The sequence below is a fragment of the Phyllostomus discolor genome, chromosome 1 (assembly GCF_004126475.2).
Source record: "Phyllostomus discolor isolate MPI-MPIP mPhyDis1 chromosome 1, mPhyDis1.pri.v3, whole genome shotgun sequence".
Classification (NCBI taxonomy): Eukaryota; Metazoa; Chordata; class Mammalia; order Chiroptera; family Phyllostomidae; genus Phyllostomus; species Phyllostomus discolor.
The window spans coordinates 48,116,195-48,132,211 of NC_040903.2; the positions used below are offsets into that span (position 1 = coordinate 48,116,195).

At 42.4% G+C, this 16,017-nt stretch overlaps 1 protein-coding gene and 1 long non-coding RNA gene across 2 annotated transcripts in view; both read left to right on the forward strand.

Moving 5' to 3' along the window:
- The window catches only part of SHROOM3 (shroom family member 3), a 278,644-nt gene that overhangs the window by 146,567 nt on the left and 116,060 nt on the right, over positions 1-16,017 (forward strand).
- On the forward strand, positions 1,877-8,426 carry LOC118499844. The gene is made up of 2 exons (XR_004902394.1): positions 1,877-2,177; positions 2,303-8,426. It is a non-coding gene; the product is annotated as an uncharacterized LOC118499844 (long non-coding RNA).

The window sequence follows — 16,017 nt, forward strand, 5'->3', positions numbered from 1 at the left end:
ATGAATTACCTGCAATTTTGACTGACATGTGTTCTTCAGGGGATCAGATGGGGAAAGTGCCTGATGGGAAGGCTGGGTAAGGTCAGTCCTGATTGGAAATGAATGATTGATGCCAACTGAGGCCGAAACGCAGCATGTTTCCGTTTAAGAGGACCTGCTGGAGGAATGCAGCTTTGGGGCCTCTCCTCGTTTATCATGGTGTTTACATATCCTGCTTGAAGTTGAAAGCAAATCATCATCCTGCTGCTTGTGGCTGTTTAACAGCTAAGGGTTTTAGAGCTGATGCCGCAGGAGCCCGTCGATGGCGTCAGGTGAGGGAGTGAGGGGAAAGGGTCCACAGGGGGTCACCATGGGCATGTATAGTACTTGACCCAGGAAAGGTGTCCATGGCCAGGTCCTGAAAGAGGGAAAGAACTTCTTCTAATAATTGTTCGAGTTGAATGTCACTGCTACACAAAATGCAGAATTAACTGGGACTTGGAGTTTTGATCAGGTGATGGGATCAAAGAACAATCTGGTCTCTCAAATACATACAAAAGATATGAGTGGTACCTGAAATGAAGAAGATAAGGCCTTCACTTCATGGAACTTTGTGTTAATCTATCTCTCAAGGTTCATGGTCATCACATCTGGGCATTTTATCTTAAAGAAGGCTCAAAGTTGTGTCTCCCTTTAAATATACCAAAGATCATGATGTCAAAGCAGGATAAGACTCCAAAGGACAGAATTAGGATCCATGGGTGAAAGCAGAAATCAGGTCTGACATTAGGAAGAACTTTCTAACAGAGTTGTTTGAAAATAGAAGAGGCATTGAGTCAGGCCTCTGAACAATGGTCAGGCTGAACAATGCTTGGTGGCAGGCAATGTTCTACAAGAAATTCAGGCTCCCTGGGGGGCCAAGGTAAGACGATGTCTCTCTCTCTCTCTCTCTCTCTCTCTCTCTCTCTCTCTCTCTCTCTCTCTCTCTCTCTCTCTCTCTCTCTCTGTGTTCTTATCTAACCTTGAGATTCCGTGATTCTAATAACATGGTATGGGATCCTGGAAGGTTCAATCCTCCTGCATTTCTGCTTTCTGGGTCATAAGTCATGTTTTAACAGCAATAATCTGGAGTTTTTTATGTACCAGTTGGATTCCCCTAATGCAGAAATTAACATAAAACTGATAGTGAAGTTATGTAAGTAATATGAAACATGAGGAAATCTCCGAAGTCAAAGTTAAGTGACTGTGTATTTAAAAACCATGTTACTGCGTAGTAGAAAGCTGAGTCAGGCTGGTTCGGATTTTATCTAAATAAACACAACTGGTGGCTGAGAGCAGGGACACTGGTGTCGGGTGATCTGTGTTCAAGTCCTAGCTCTGTCTTAGACTAGACCTTCAGCAAATCCCTCAACCTTTCAGGGGCTCAGTTCCGTCCTCCGTGAAGTGGAGTTGCTGGTAGTACCTGCCTCATAGGATTTGTGGGAGAGTTAGAGGGTCGAGAGCATAGGGAGCACTTAGAACCGGGCGTGGCACACAGTCTGAGATCCGTTACGCCAGCTGCTGCCACCTCTGGTGCTCTTGTTATTTGGCAGAAGGATAGGCTCTGTTTCAGAGCTGACCCGATAGACTCAGTTTTACATTTCCCCCCTCAAGAATGTATTTAGTTCACCTGGCTAGCATAGCTCAGTGGATTGAGCATGGGCTGGGAACCAAAGTGTCCCCGATTCAATTCCCAGCCAGGGTACATTCTTGGGTTGCAGGCCATAACCCCCAGCAACCGCACATTGATGTTTCTCTCTCTCTCTCTCTCTCTCTCTCTCTCTCTCCCCCTCCCTTCCCTCCCTAAAATTAAATAAATCAAATCTTAAAAAAAAAGAATGTATTTAGTTCAAATAGTCATGTTGGTGTTTAATGGGGTATAAATATTTTAACTGAGTGTTTTCCTGTCCCTGCTGGTGGCATTCAGAGTAGTGATACATTTTACAAAAGGGTTAAAGGAAGTTTCTGTTATATGTTTGACTACTGTACTGCATTACAGAAATGTAATTATTTAACTTTTTACATGTCTTTTGTTTGTTAATTATCAAATAATTCAGTTTTCTTTGATGTAGTCTTACCTCATGCTGTATTCTGAGTTATAGAAATTGACCCACATTTATTCTGTTGTGTTTTTTTTTTTAACCAAGAATTAACACATAGTTCGGAGGGCTGGGGGGGGGGGGCGATGGACTGGGCTGGGAGTAAAAGACAGAAAATTGTGCTTGAAAAACAATTAAAATTAAAAAAATAAATAAAATTATATTAAAAAAGAATGAACACATAGTATCCTAATTTAAATAAGCTAAATTTAAGATACCTGGGTAGTCCTTGTAAAACTCTAAATTTTTAGCACCAAAATAGGAACTGTTAGGATGACACTATGAAAGCTAATAAATACATGTGTTTATATACACATATTGCATTTTGAATATAGTATATATGTGTGTATACGTATATATTTTATCATGCTACCCTCACATGTATCTTCACATTAGTATAATTTCAGCTGAATTGGGGAACAAGATGTCGGAAGGCATGGCACGCTGAAACGTGAGCATAGACGGTACAGAAGGAGTGACCCGGTGCAGGAGGCTCAGGCCGCAGACGCCTCACACGCCTCTGGGCCTCTGCAGTGTGCCAGGCTCCCTGCTTATCAGGAACACAGACGTGAGAACTTAACTCTCTCAATTCTGTTAACTTTTTATTTGGAAGTTATTTCAAAATTAGAGAAATGTTGTGAGGATACAAATAGTGCACAGGACACTCACATATCTTGTAGCCGATGTCTTTTTACCCCGTTTTATCACAGGTGCTTTCTCTCCGTAATACTTTTTAACTGCGTGAGGGTGAGTCACTGCAGGGCTTTTACTTCCAAACACACCAGTGGGTGTTTCCTGAGAACAGGAATATTCTGTTTCATAACTGCACGACAATTACCAGCTCTAGTAATTTGAACATGGATACAATACTTTACTGGTGACTTTTTTGTTTGGAGAATGATGACGACTTTAGTCTTAAACTGGTCTCAGGCTCTGCTGGTGAGGGTGTCCAATGGTCAGTTGGAAATGCAGGACAGAGCCAGGGACAGTATCTGAAGCGATGCTATTATTTTGGAGCTATCCACACAGAGATGATTGTTCAAGACGAGAATGCTGAGATCCCTGAGAAGAGAGCAGAAGTGGCAAAGAGAGGAGGGCCTTGTACCTTGATAGTTAAAGAAAGAAAAAACACAACGCAAGTAACATATGAAAGAATAATAGTACACTGACAAGAGAAAATGTTTTAAGGGGAGGAAATGGTTAACAATGCCACACTGAAGGGGGGTGGGGGGGAGGGGGGATCCTGAGAAGGGACAGCCAGATCTGGCCATCAAGGGGCAGCAGTTTGGACAACCATGAACTCCAAAGCCTGACTGAGGGGGTTAGCAATGTAAGTGAAGGGGGAGGAAGAGGCCGGGAGGGCAGAGGGGTCACTGGAGTGGGCCCGCTGTAGAGGCAGTGAGAAGATGGGGGTGTGGGGTCACTAGGCTGAGGGGCCCCACAACTGTCCTCCTATAGAACCCTCGCTCTGTCATCCTAGTGTGGAGGCATTTCCCTACTCTTTCCTGAATCTTTCAAATCATTCAACGGTCACTTGTATCCCAGGAGCAGGTGAAAGGATGAAGGGGTACTTTTCCCTGAGTCAGACCCCCAGCCTCACAGCTGAGGCTCTGCCGGAGAACAGCACCTTATCTGCACCACTGTGTGATCTGAAGGGACGAGGGTGACTCAGATCCAACCCTCGAGCATTCAGCCCTCACGAGGGAATGCAGAGGCACAAAGCAGCGCCTCAGAACGGAAGGAGTGCAGAAAAACCAAGGAGACTTCAGTGGGATTTTTGTGGTTTTCTCCTTTGTTTTTCTGTTTCCATCTCCAAGAGCCTCTTGCTGCCAAATATTTTTTTTTAAATCCTCCTATTCATCAAGGGCAGCATCTCAGCACTGCTGAGGGCCTCACACTTGGCCAACACCGTCACCAGGAAGCTGTGAACCACCAGTGCCATCCATGCAGGGGACCTGACTGTTAGAGGCAGAATTACAGGAGGACACGAGACTGATGCTCCCGGAGTGTCACTTCAGACGGGCGGAACTGGCTCACCCTAAACACAACAAAATGCCAGTGATACACAGAAACGTCTCTAATAAAAATTACTTTGTCCACTTTCCTAATCTTCAAGCCACCACCTTGGCCCTAAAGCAAACTTGAGACATTGAGCCTTGAGAGTTATTTATATAACAGTCTGCGAGAAGCTTTATTTTCTATCCTCCATTCTTTCTTTTTCCTTCCTTCTTCAGCGGGATGTGGGTTTCAGCTGCCTAAACAATATAGTCCAGTGTTTTGTTTAAGGCTGATATAATTTGGCTTTCCTTACTTTTTTTTAATATTCTATTTAGTTTGGGGCAATGCAATGAGTAGACTGATGAGTTTTCATAGGGGTATGCCTGTATTTGATGTCAGATTTTATGCTTTTCCCCCCTACACATTTCTTCTTTGTGAATTTGCCATCTGGAGGATGGCCGCGTCAGAACGCACTCACCTCATCTAATGCCAGTCTGCAGAGCTGTGCGCGCCCTGGCTCCCGATGCGATAACATGGCAGCTCTCAGCAAGGGAACATTCTTGATTCCTGAGACAGGGAACGGAGCCAGGCACTTGTACGTTTGTTTTCAAATGAACTGGTTCTTATGCTGTAAATATTTAACTATTCCTTGTAGTACTCCTACCAAAGTTTCCACTAGGTTTTCAGCTAACACCATTTCCCGCAGGCAGAAAGGATCTCTCACTTTCCAGAACCCTCTTTAAGCAAATATAGGCTACATTTGGGGAGTTTGGTTTGAGAGGGAACAAATTAGGGGAAAATAATAGGACCTAGAAGGCATGTTTTTCCCTTGATTGAGGTGAGGAGGCCATAGGGAACTGAGTCAGCAAAGAATAATGGATGTAATGGAAAATCTTACTGTTGGTCCTGAATATTTTTATTGTCTCCTGTGCCATCTTTGCTAAAATTGTGGGTGGTGATGGCTAAAAGCAAAGGTGTTTCTTTTCTCTCACTGTATGGTTTTGAGAATCAGACGGAGGGACATTACGTGTTAAGGCTCCAGAAGAGGGCCAGGTGGTCTCGTCCCGGTGATGAAAATAACTCACGTCAGTTTTCTCTGACCTCTGAGTTGTCTGGCTTCTTGGACATGCATTTCTCACTGACATCTGCTCTCAGAAAGAAGCTTGAGGAATGCATTAGGCAGAAGATTTTGATTTACAGCTCCCCTCTGTTTACTCTTTTAGTAATATATTTGTTTATTTGGGCAACAGATCTTATAAGATGTACTTTATGCTTTTGGCTTCTTTTATGGCTCTTCTTTTGAGTGTGGCTATTTTGCCACACTTAAATGAATTGTGATTTTTTTCTTGTCCTTCCTTTTCCCCCTTTTTCCCCTTCCCTCTCTCTTTCCTCCCTTCCTTCCTATCATCTCAAGTCTGTGGACAGAAAGGCAAGAAGTCCACCAAAGTCTGAATGTCTAAGCTTATCACTCAGAACACTGTCTTTCAGAATGTCTCATGGCATTTAGACCACAAATAACTGTTTGGCTCAAAGACCACAAGCATGAGTCAAATTGGAAACTACCTTGCAGAGCCAAGTCTGCCTGGTCAATTAGCAGTTTATAAAACTTGACTCCTAGCAAGGAAACTAATTGCCAGGGGGCCCAAGGAAAGCGCTGGGCTGGCTCAGAAGCTTTCATTTACACTGTGGCCCAAACGGTGACCTGGACCTTTTCAAGGAGTTAGCAAGAGCATTCTGTATTTCCCTCATCCAACTTATAGAAATATTTTTTTAGGAAAGGTGATATTTGAAAAATTATTATTCAGCTGAATATTTTTTAAATGAAGTCCTTTTTTCCCAGATACCTGACAAGCATGATGCAGAACTACTTTCTTTCAAGATTAATTGTGTTTCACAATCTTCTGCCTCTTTTCTGGTCAGCTTCAAATTTGCAGGAAACACCAAAGCATGTTTTTCAGCGGTGTGAGCTGAGAGTGCGGAACTGAAAGAACACTCTTGGAACGTGAAAGAAGGACCTTACGGGCGAAATAAAGCAAATAAATTTCCTGCACACTCTGTTGTGCCCTAATTGAGAACTCTGTATTTTCTTTCTAAAGCACTCAGTGGAGAGAGTTTTAGTCCAATTCGGAAACTCCTGTTTAGTTTTGTTTTTCATCCCAACATGTTAGTATTTATGATTCATGTATGTGGATTTTAAATTTAGCTTATTTCCATTTTTCTAACCAAATATTTAAAACGTCTATTAATGTTGGAGAGAAACAGGCATTCTAAAAGAGTAACTGCTATTTTTAACACAAAAATAAAATGATCATAAAACCTTTGCATTTCCTCTTTGTTTCTCATTAAAATGCCGGAGTGGAAAAAACGATTCCTGGAGTGCTCTGTGTTCAGACACTTCAGCGCGCTGAGCGTCTGTCCTTGGCTCGTCTGGGGCCACCTCTCTGTGACCATTGTTTTGAGCTTGCTGATGGAGGTTTTCTTCTGGATGCTGTGCCTGCCCTTGGCCTTGTGGCTTTGACACTGAAGCACTGTTGTCTGCAAAAGACTGTATTAGAGCTCCAGGGTTCACTCAGCTCCTGCTTTGCTGCTGTAACTTCATTCTTGGGAAGTTTGTGAGTTTCCCAGGAGATGAGGCATGAGCAGCATTTGCTCCATGCCTGGAGTCCTGTTTTGTTATTCGGGTTTCCCGGAGTGGGTGTGGGGCATGAGAATCCTCAGCCTGGACGGTTACCACTACAAGTCAAAATGAGTGCCGTTCGCCCTGCCTTTGTCACTTTTTTTTTTTTTTTTGGTAAAGGGTGGTTATTATGCTGTTTTTAAAGTTGAGCCCTGCTTTCAAAAGCCAAACAGAAACTAGAATGAAATGTCTGAGATAAATTAGTTTGTTAAAAGCACATCTGAACTAATATGGAATATGAATTTTACATATTTCAAATGTCCCTCGAATCTTTTTTGGCTTTAATAATGCTGAACATTGAAAACATTGTTGATTAAAGTTCAATGAGATGACAAATTTGCAAAAGTATTTGAGGTAGTGTGTAATGGATTTTAATATTTTTTTCTGAGTTACAGGGAGTAACAGCATGTGATGCATTTTTTTACCTTTATGACCTATTGTTCATCTTTACCTTAAATGCAATGATATTACATATTACATTATTATTAGCAGTGAAATGGCCCCGTTATGCAAAGCTGCAGTTTTATTTCTCAAAATAAGGTGCAAGCCAACAATCATGTCTTCAGAGACTTCTGCCGACTTATTCTGAGGCTCTAGGAAACCTAAGGTTCAGATCTTACAGTTATGTGAGCTGTGCCAGCAACTTGTCTGCTGTGTAGAGAGTCTATCCAGTGTAGTGCTATTGCTTTTTTGTTTGTTTTAATATTTTCCTCTATTGTTTGTATTCTGTTCATGGTGATGGAAGTGACAAGGGTTTAGGAAAAATGTCTGTTTTAAGCTCTCTGAAAGTCAGCTGCCATCAGCAAACTTTCTAAGGTTATTCACATAGCCTGTGACTGTCAGAAGTTTAAGGACATATACATTCTTCTGTTTTGCAAAAGTCTTCTACTGCCTTTCATGAACAATGGTAATTCAGATAGATGATGGGGTGTTGATTCCAACCTATAGAATCTATAAATATTAGGACCAAGTAATCTGCCACTGACAGCCTCCCCTTTGGTGGGAATCTCCTTTCAAATGATTCCACTTTCTTTCTCTGTATTGGATTACCAGACACTCCATTTGGAATTAGAAATTCTGTTTTATGGATAGTTGGACAAACTAATAGGTCTGTATGAAGAAGCACTGAAAACATAGATACGATTTCCCCAAATAAATGTAGAAATGGCTTTTAAAATTTTTTGAAGATTAGATATAAAAAATGTAGAGCTAAAGTTGGTTTTAGGAAAACAGTCCAAGAAGTGAGCCTACATCTTTTGTTAGAATGCTATTTGGCAACTTCTTCCAACATTACTAATTTAATTGATTGCAGATCAGTGAGTTTTCCCCTATTTTGGAAATCCATGGCTCAATGGAGAAAATAGTCTTAAAATCAAAGAAAGCAATAATTGCCATTATGTGCCATTACAGTTCAGCGAGCAGGTTAGCTCTCACGAGATTCTTGATCATGGCAGGCATCGCCGACAAGGGGTTTATTTGGACAGTGCTCAGTGAATCCTGGACAGGCGTTTCTAGGAAGTGGATGCAGTGGGTGCACGGACATTGGGATGTTTCTAGCCCATAGTGAAACTCATTATTCACTCAACAAATATTTATTGAATGTCTGTTGTGCTGAACACAAAACATACCCAAATCCCTGCCTTTCCTGAGATTATATTCAGGACAGGGGTACAGGCAATAAACATTAAACATAATACATAACTGGAGAGAAAATGAAGCAGGGGATCTGAAATTCTGGGTTAAGAAGGAGGAGAGAGGGTGTAAGTTTAAATAGGGAGATCGAGGTAGGCCTTACTACAAAAGCAACGTTAGGAGGAGGTGAAGGTGGTAGCTGTGCAGATGCAGAGCAAGGGAAATTTTCTGTGCAAAGGCCCCAAGGCAGGAGGAGCATGCATGGCGTGTTTGGGAAACAGCAAGGAGGCCACTGTGACTGGAGTTGAGGGAGAGGGGGAGAACAGTAGCAGAGCAGGTCAAAGAAATGATAGGTGGGTGGGGAGGAGTAGATCATGGGAGGACGTGCAGACCGTCATAAGGACTTGAGCCTTTACTCTGAGTGAAATGAGGGAACATTGCTGCGTTCAGAGCAGATGACTGGTGTGATTTGACAAATCTTTAAAAAATGAAAGAAAGAAACAAGGAATGAATGTCTCTTTAGGATGCAGAGAAAACTGGCTTGAAAAGATGAGAGGTGGGAGGTAAGGGCGAAAGCAGCAGTTAGAGGGAGAAAGAAGGCTGTGGCAGTAATCCAGGAGAGAGATGATGGTAATTGGACTTGGATAATAACAGAGGAAATAGTGAGATGCTGCTGGGTTCTGGGTCAGTTTTGCAGGTTGAAGCAACAAGATCTGCTGGAAGATTAAATGTGAAATGAGAGAAAGTGAGGACTCAGGTTTTAGGCTTCAACACCAGATGGAGAAAATTGCCATCTACTGAGATGGAGATGATGACAAGGTGAGCAGTCTTTGGAGAGAAGATTTAAACACTTTAAATTGGAAATATCTGTGGACATCAGGTGATGCTGACTGGGCTCTTGGGTATGTGAATCGGGAATTTGAAGTCTTTAGGACGTATATCGTACTTAAATCATGAAATACCCCATGGAAAGCTATTTTTTTTTAATATATTTTATTGATTATGCTTTTACAGTTGTCCCATTTCCCCCCTTCTCTCCCCTCCACCCTGTACCCCCCTCCCACCCACATTTCCCCCTTTAGTACATGTCCATGTGTCATACTTATGAGTTCTTTAGTTTCTACATTTCCCGTACTATTCTTGCCCTCCCCCTATCTATTTTCAACCTACATTCTGTGCTACTTATTCTCTATACCTTTCCCCCCTCTCTCCTCCTCCCACCCCTACTGCTAGCCCCCCCATATGCCCTCCATTTCTGTGGTTCTGTTCCTGTTCTAATTGTTTACTTCGTTTCTTTTGGTTTTGCTTTAGGTGTGGTTGTTGATATTTGTGAGTTTGCTGTCCTTTTACTATACATGTCTTTTCTTTATCTTCTTTTCTTAGATAAGTCCCTTTAGCATTTCATAAAATAAGGGCTTGGTGATGATGAACTCCTTTAACTTGACCTTATCTGAGAAGCACTTTATCTGCCCTTCCATTCTAAATGAGAGCTTTGCTGGATAGAGCAATCTGGGATGTAGGTCCTTGTCTTTCATGACTCGGAATATTTCTTTCCAGCCCCTTCTTGCCTGTAGGGTCTCTTTGGAGAAATCAGCTGACAGTCTGATGGGAACTCCTTTGTAGGTTACTGTCCCCCTACCTCTTGCTGCTTCTAGGATTCTCTCCTTCATTTTTACCTTGGCTAATGTAATTATGATGTGCCTTGGTGTGTTTCTTCTTGGGTCCAACTTCTTTGGGGCTCTCTGAGCTTCTTGGATTTCTTGGAAGACTGTTCCCTTTGCCAGATTGGGGAAGTTCTCCTTTATTATTTGTTCAAATACGTGCTCAATCTGTTGCTTTTCCCCTTCCGAATCTGGTACCCCTATAATTCGGATATTGGAACGTTTAAAGGTGTCTTGGATGCTCTTAATCTTTTCCTCAATTTTTTGAATTCTTATTTCATCATGCTTTCCTGCTTGGTTGATTCTATCTTCCTTCTGGTCCACTGTATTGTTTTGAGACTCATATTCCTTCCTTTCACTATTGGCTCTCCTCTGCGTGTCTTCCTGCATCTGTTTTATGGTAATCTGCATTCTTTCATCTAAATTTCGTCCAAAATCCACCAGTTCCGTGAGCTTTCTGATCACCAGTGTTTTGAACTGCGCATCTGATAGATTGGCTAATTCTTGGTCGCTCAAAAGGATGAGTCCTGGGGGACTGATCTGCTCTGGTGAAAACATGGTTTGTTTGTTTTTTTCCCCTGTCTCTCCTTTTTTTTTTTTGTTTTTTCTCCGGTCTGGTTGCTCTTGTTACGGTGGGGGGCGGAGCCTTAGGTGCTCACCGGGGCTGGGCACCCCTTCGCTAGATTGTGACGTTACATGTGGGGGCGGGGCGGGAGAAAACAATGGTGGTAGTTCCATTCCCCTGGACTCAGACCCTTGTCTGGGCTTCTGGGCCGCGAGCTCTGCCCTGGTCCACAATCGCTGCCCCTCTGGGTCTGCCAGCCGCAGCTTGCGTACTCAGGGATCACCGCTGCCTTCTTACGCGCCCGATGGCTTTTGCGCCGATTTCGCGCCAAACCTTCCCCCGACCTCCGCGTGCCGCTGGCCCAAGGCAGCCCCGCGCCCGCCGGCTCGTCTTCTCCTACCAGTCTGGATGAACGCGTCTACTTCAACCTCTTGGCTGCCCGACTTCCATTCAGATAAATCCTCTGCCGGATCTGGGTGTTATTCTGATAGTAAATTATTGTTGTAAATTATTGGTTTTCTAATCTTGGTTGTACGAGGAGGTACAGTGCATCCACCTATTCCTCCATCTTGCCGGAAGTCCGGAAAGCTATTAATCTCTGGAAGTTGGAAGCTGCAACCAGAGACGTAGGACTCATTCCAATCCTCTGACCCTGCTTCCTATTGTCTTTTGACTATAGTTGGAAAGCACGAATCATACATAACCAGCTACACCAATTAGTTTAATTGTTTTATGTTTACTGGACACAAAATATTTCCACACCATGCACAGTTAGAGCTAGAGGTCATCTAGTGGTTTCTCATTTTACAGATAAGCAAGAAAGGTTCAGGGAAGTTAAATGATTTGTCTAAAAATATAGTAAATTTAGGTGATAGCAAAACTAGGTATAAACCTAGCTCAGTACTCTCCTTTATCCCACCTGGAACACTGACAGTTTTACTAGATGCAGCAGGAAAGGTGATAACAAAGAGGTAAAGTCAAAGGCCATTTCTGCCACAGGCTGCTGCCTTCAGAGCAGAACTCTAGGTAGCGGAGCTCTTACGTGTTCATTTGGCAGCGCTCGCCTCCCTCACCGTGAAAAGCCACAGAGTGGAGTCAGCTGACCTGCTCTCAGAGATAGAGTTGGACAACACCTTCCGAGTTGTTCAGGCCAGGTTTTGAATACACCACGGCATGATTTTTGGATTATAGAAAGCTCGGGTGCAGAAGGAATCATTTCTTTCATCCATTCAGTCACAGTAAACTATTCTTTCCCTTTAAGACTTTGAAATTAGAGGAGGAAGGAGAAGAAAGAGAATGTGGGCAGCTCTGCCATCAGCTTTTGATGATTCTTCATGATGAGTTGGAGAAGGCTGGAAAGAGCTGATAGAACAGAGAACTGAACAGAATTTTAATTTGACACTGGACTGCAGTCAGACATGCATACTCCACTTCAATTCGCCCCTGGTTTTAGCCCTTCCTTAGCTGTTGGTAAGTTATTTGGACTGGCTATTGAGTTTCAGTGGGTCATTATGTATAATTTGCAAACTGCTATTATGCAGAGACAATTCATTCATTCAGCAGACATTTTTGGAGCACCCCCTATATGGCAGACATAGGAAATGCAGTGGTGAATGAACTAGAGGATGCATTTGTTTTCACAGGACTTACATTTTCATGGGGGCACACACACAGTAAATAAGTAAACAAATAAGTAAAGAAGACAATGCCAGACAGTAGTAAGTGCTATCGAGAAAACAAAACAGGGCCCTGGGATAGAGAGAGAGATTAGGTAAACTACTTCAGGTAGGAAGGCAGAGGAGGTCAGGTGACTTTTGAATGAAAACCTAAATAATAAGATACCTACCACAGGGAGGTGTGGGCATTGCAGTCAGAGGGAAAAACCAAGAGCAAGGGCCTTGAAGTGGGAACAGTTTCGGGGTGTCGATGGAACTGAAAGGAAGCCAGTATGGCTGAAGCATGATGAGCAAGGCAGGCTGGGGCCAAGTCCTGTAGGGCCTCGCAGGCCATAGTAAGGACCTGAGTGGCAGTCTGCGTGTGGCATGAGGCCACTGAAGGATTTTAAGCAACAGAACAATATTACCAAGTGTATTTCTTTGGAATAACACTGAGACTCTTTTTTGAGGAATAGAGGGTATTAGGCCAAGAGTAGAAGCAGGGAAACCAGATAGGGAAGTATTGCCCTAACCCAAGGAGGTGATGGTAGGTTGCTCTAGCATGGTTCGTGTGGAGATGAGTAATGAGATTTGAGACAGGTTTCTGAGACACTATCAACTGACTTGCTGATGGATTAAATAAAAGAGTTGAGGGAAAGAATAAGGAAAGTGACTGCTGAGCTTCAAACTGTATAGTTTGAATGATAATGGAGCCATTAGTTACCATGGGGAAAACTGGAGACCAGCAGGTCTGGAGGGTAAGTGTAGGTGTGGAGGGTGCTAGGGAATAGCAGAAGCAAGAATTCTATTTCAAACATATGATGTTTGATATACCAATCTGATATCTAGGTGGGTGGTTGTGTATAGGAATTTGGAATCCAAAGGAGAGATCAGAACTAGAGAAAGTTGAGCGTCTCCAATATATAAATAGTATTTAAGGTCACAGGACCCGAATCACTCAGTAAAGAGAGTGTAGATAGAGAAAGATACTGAAGATCAAGCTGGGTGCACATCAATCTTGAGAGAAGGTATATCCAGCAAAGGCACCTGAAAAAAAATTGTTAGTTAGTTGAAGGAAAGAAGCAAGACCCAGGAGGGTGTGGCATTGTGGAAGCCAAGAAAAGAAAATATTCCTTGGAGGAGAGAACAGTCAGATGTGGTGAGTGCTGCTGCTCAGGGATCCTCGAGACGATCACATACTACATAGGCCTTAGCAAGATAGAGAATGATGATAACTCTGATTGGAGCAATTGCAGAGGAATGATGGGGATGGAAGTCAGCTGCATGGGTTGCAGAGAGAACAGTGACGATCAAAGGGAGGCCAGTGCAGACAATTTATTCCCACTTGTGGTTTCTGTCACCATTTTAGTTAGGGATTTAGTAATAAGGTAAGACTATAACCGGTATTGCTATAAAGACTCTTAATCTTAGGTTTTAGAATGGTGAATTAAAACTGATATATATTCCTAGGAAGTTTGATCTACCATCTACTTGGGAGGGGGATTCAACTTTCATGCAGTAACCTTGATTTTTAGAACATGCTGCTCCTAATCAATCTTCGACACAAGTTTCTAGAATTTCTTTCCTGGGGCAATACCCAGGTGGCACAAAAGGCAAAACTAATAAAACCAGCATGCACGGGAGCACTTAGTGTGCTGTTTAGAGGTGATTTGTTCATTCAATCCTTACCTCCAGTGATAGGGACTATTACAGTTCCTTTTTTCATAAGGTCACAGAGCCTTCTCTACAATCCAGGTAATTGATCATTAAAATCTTGCAACACAGCTTATACTTAAGGTGGGAAACATTTGTATTAAAGCAAAATTTGAAATTTCATTTCTATTTTTTTCTTCTCACCCAAATACCAAAACCCATGCTCGCATGGCAGTCAGGGATTGGAACGCAGACAGTCTGGGGGCCCCAGGCTCCTGCTGCTTAACCAGCGTCCTTCCTCTCAAGGCACCTGCAAAGGAGACTCCAGAAGGAAAAACAGGTCATAGTTGCTAAAACCAGCGTTGGTACAAAATTGCATAAAGTGATAATGCATTGAGCTAGAAATGAAAAATATATACTGAAAACTTCTTACTGGTGTTTTACGTCTTTTTTAATCTGTATAGTAACAGCGCCTGCACTTAGAGAACACCAGTCCTGTGCATCACTCAGCATTCTCCCGCCAATACCCATTTTCGCCCTGCTAACGAATTGCTCTCAAAATCAAAACAATATGCCATGCACACACATTTGCCTTTTGGAAAGCTTTTTGGTATTCTTCTCCCTGATAGCTAGTAAAACAGATGGTTGGTTGCTTTTTTATTTTTGCCTTTTGCAACAGTATGGATGGACCTGGAGAGTATTATGCTCAGTAAAATAAGCCAGTCAGAGAGAGCCAAATACGTATGATTTCACTTGTCTGTGGAATCTAGTGAACAAAATAAACTAGCAAACAAAGTAGAAACACTCATCGGTACATCAAATAGACTGACAGCCGTCAGAGGGAGGGAGGTTAGGGTGCTGGGTGCAAAGGGTGAAGGAATTAAGAAAAAGCAGACACAGACAACAAAAGGAAAGGGGGATGAGGGAGGTGGGAGGGGGCAGCAGGGCGACAAATGGTGACAAAGAAAGAGACTGGGCTTTGGATGCTGAGCACACAATGCAGTGTGCAGATGATGTGTTACAGAGCTGCGCACTTGAAACCTGTATGGTTTTATTAACTAATGTCACCCCAATAAATTCAATTTTTTTACAAAGGAGAAAAAAAAGAGTGACTCTTATTGTGGGTGTAGTCGAAGTGAAAATAAGGGCATTTCCTGAGGCATAATAAGCTCAAAGGCAGATCTCTATCCTGTGAGTTAGAAAAGCCTTGCACTCAGATGGGAATTGTTTTTGTTCTTCTGATCTGCAAATGACAGCATAGAACACAGCCAAGGGCACGCAGCATTTTATTACGGGTGATGCAGCTTTAATTGGTATGTGAGAAGACATGCCTGTGGAATTAGTCCTTGGAATATTGGCCAATCAGATCACTTTCAACATTTCTCAATGTTTAGTTTCATCTTATAATTAAGTAACAATGATCATTTCCTGACAGCTAATGACTGGCTAGAGGAGTTAGAAGCCTCATTAGGTTGATAATTTATCAAATTCTGAGCTCTGCATCTGCAGAATGGCATAGAGAGGAACCATCCCCAAACCCCAAAATGATTAAAGGTAATCTCCAACCACGTTTTATATGTGTGAGCATTAACTTGTTCTTCAAAGGCTGACTTTGTTATTTTCCAAGTTTTTAAAACACAAACTGTGCATTATATGATCAAGAATAATGTTTATGTGACTTTGATAGAGATATATTGAACTAAACACATACACATGTACACACTAAAATAAAGGTAGAATTGGTAGGCCATATTTCTTTTAAATCTTTTTGTGACAATTCTATACCCTTTCCTAAGAACAGCCTTACTATTCATTAATTCCAGCAATAGCATCCTTAAGTTCACTCCACAAACATTGATGGAGCACCTACAATGTGTTAGGCACTATTCTAAATGTTGAGGATGCAGGCAGGGGTTGGGGGATGCGGATTGTTGCAGGGGAGATCAAATTCTCTTCCCTACTGACCTGATATTCTAATCATGATAATTATCATAGTAATTTCTGTCTTCAAGATTACCTGTCAGGAGACCTGGAAGACTACAGATTAAATGTCATCAAA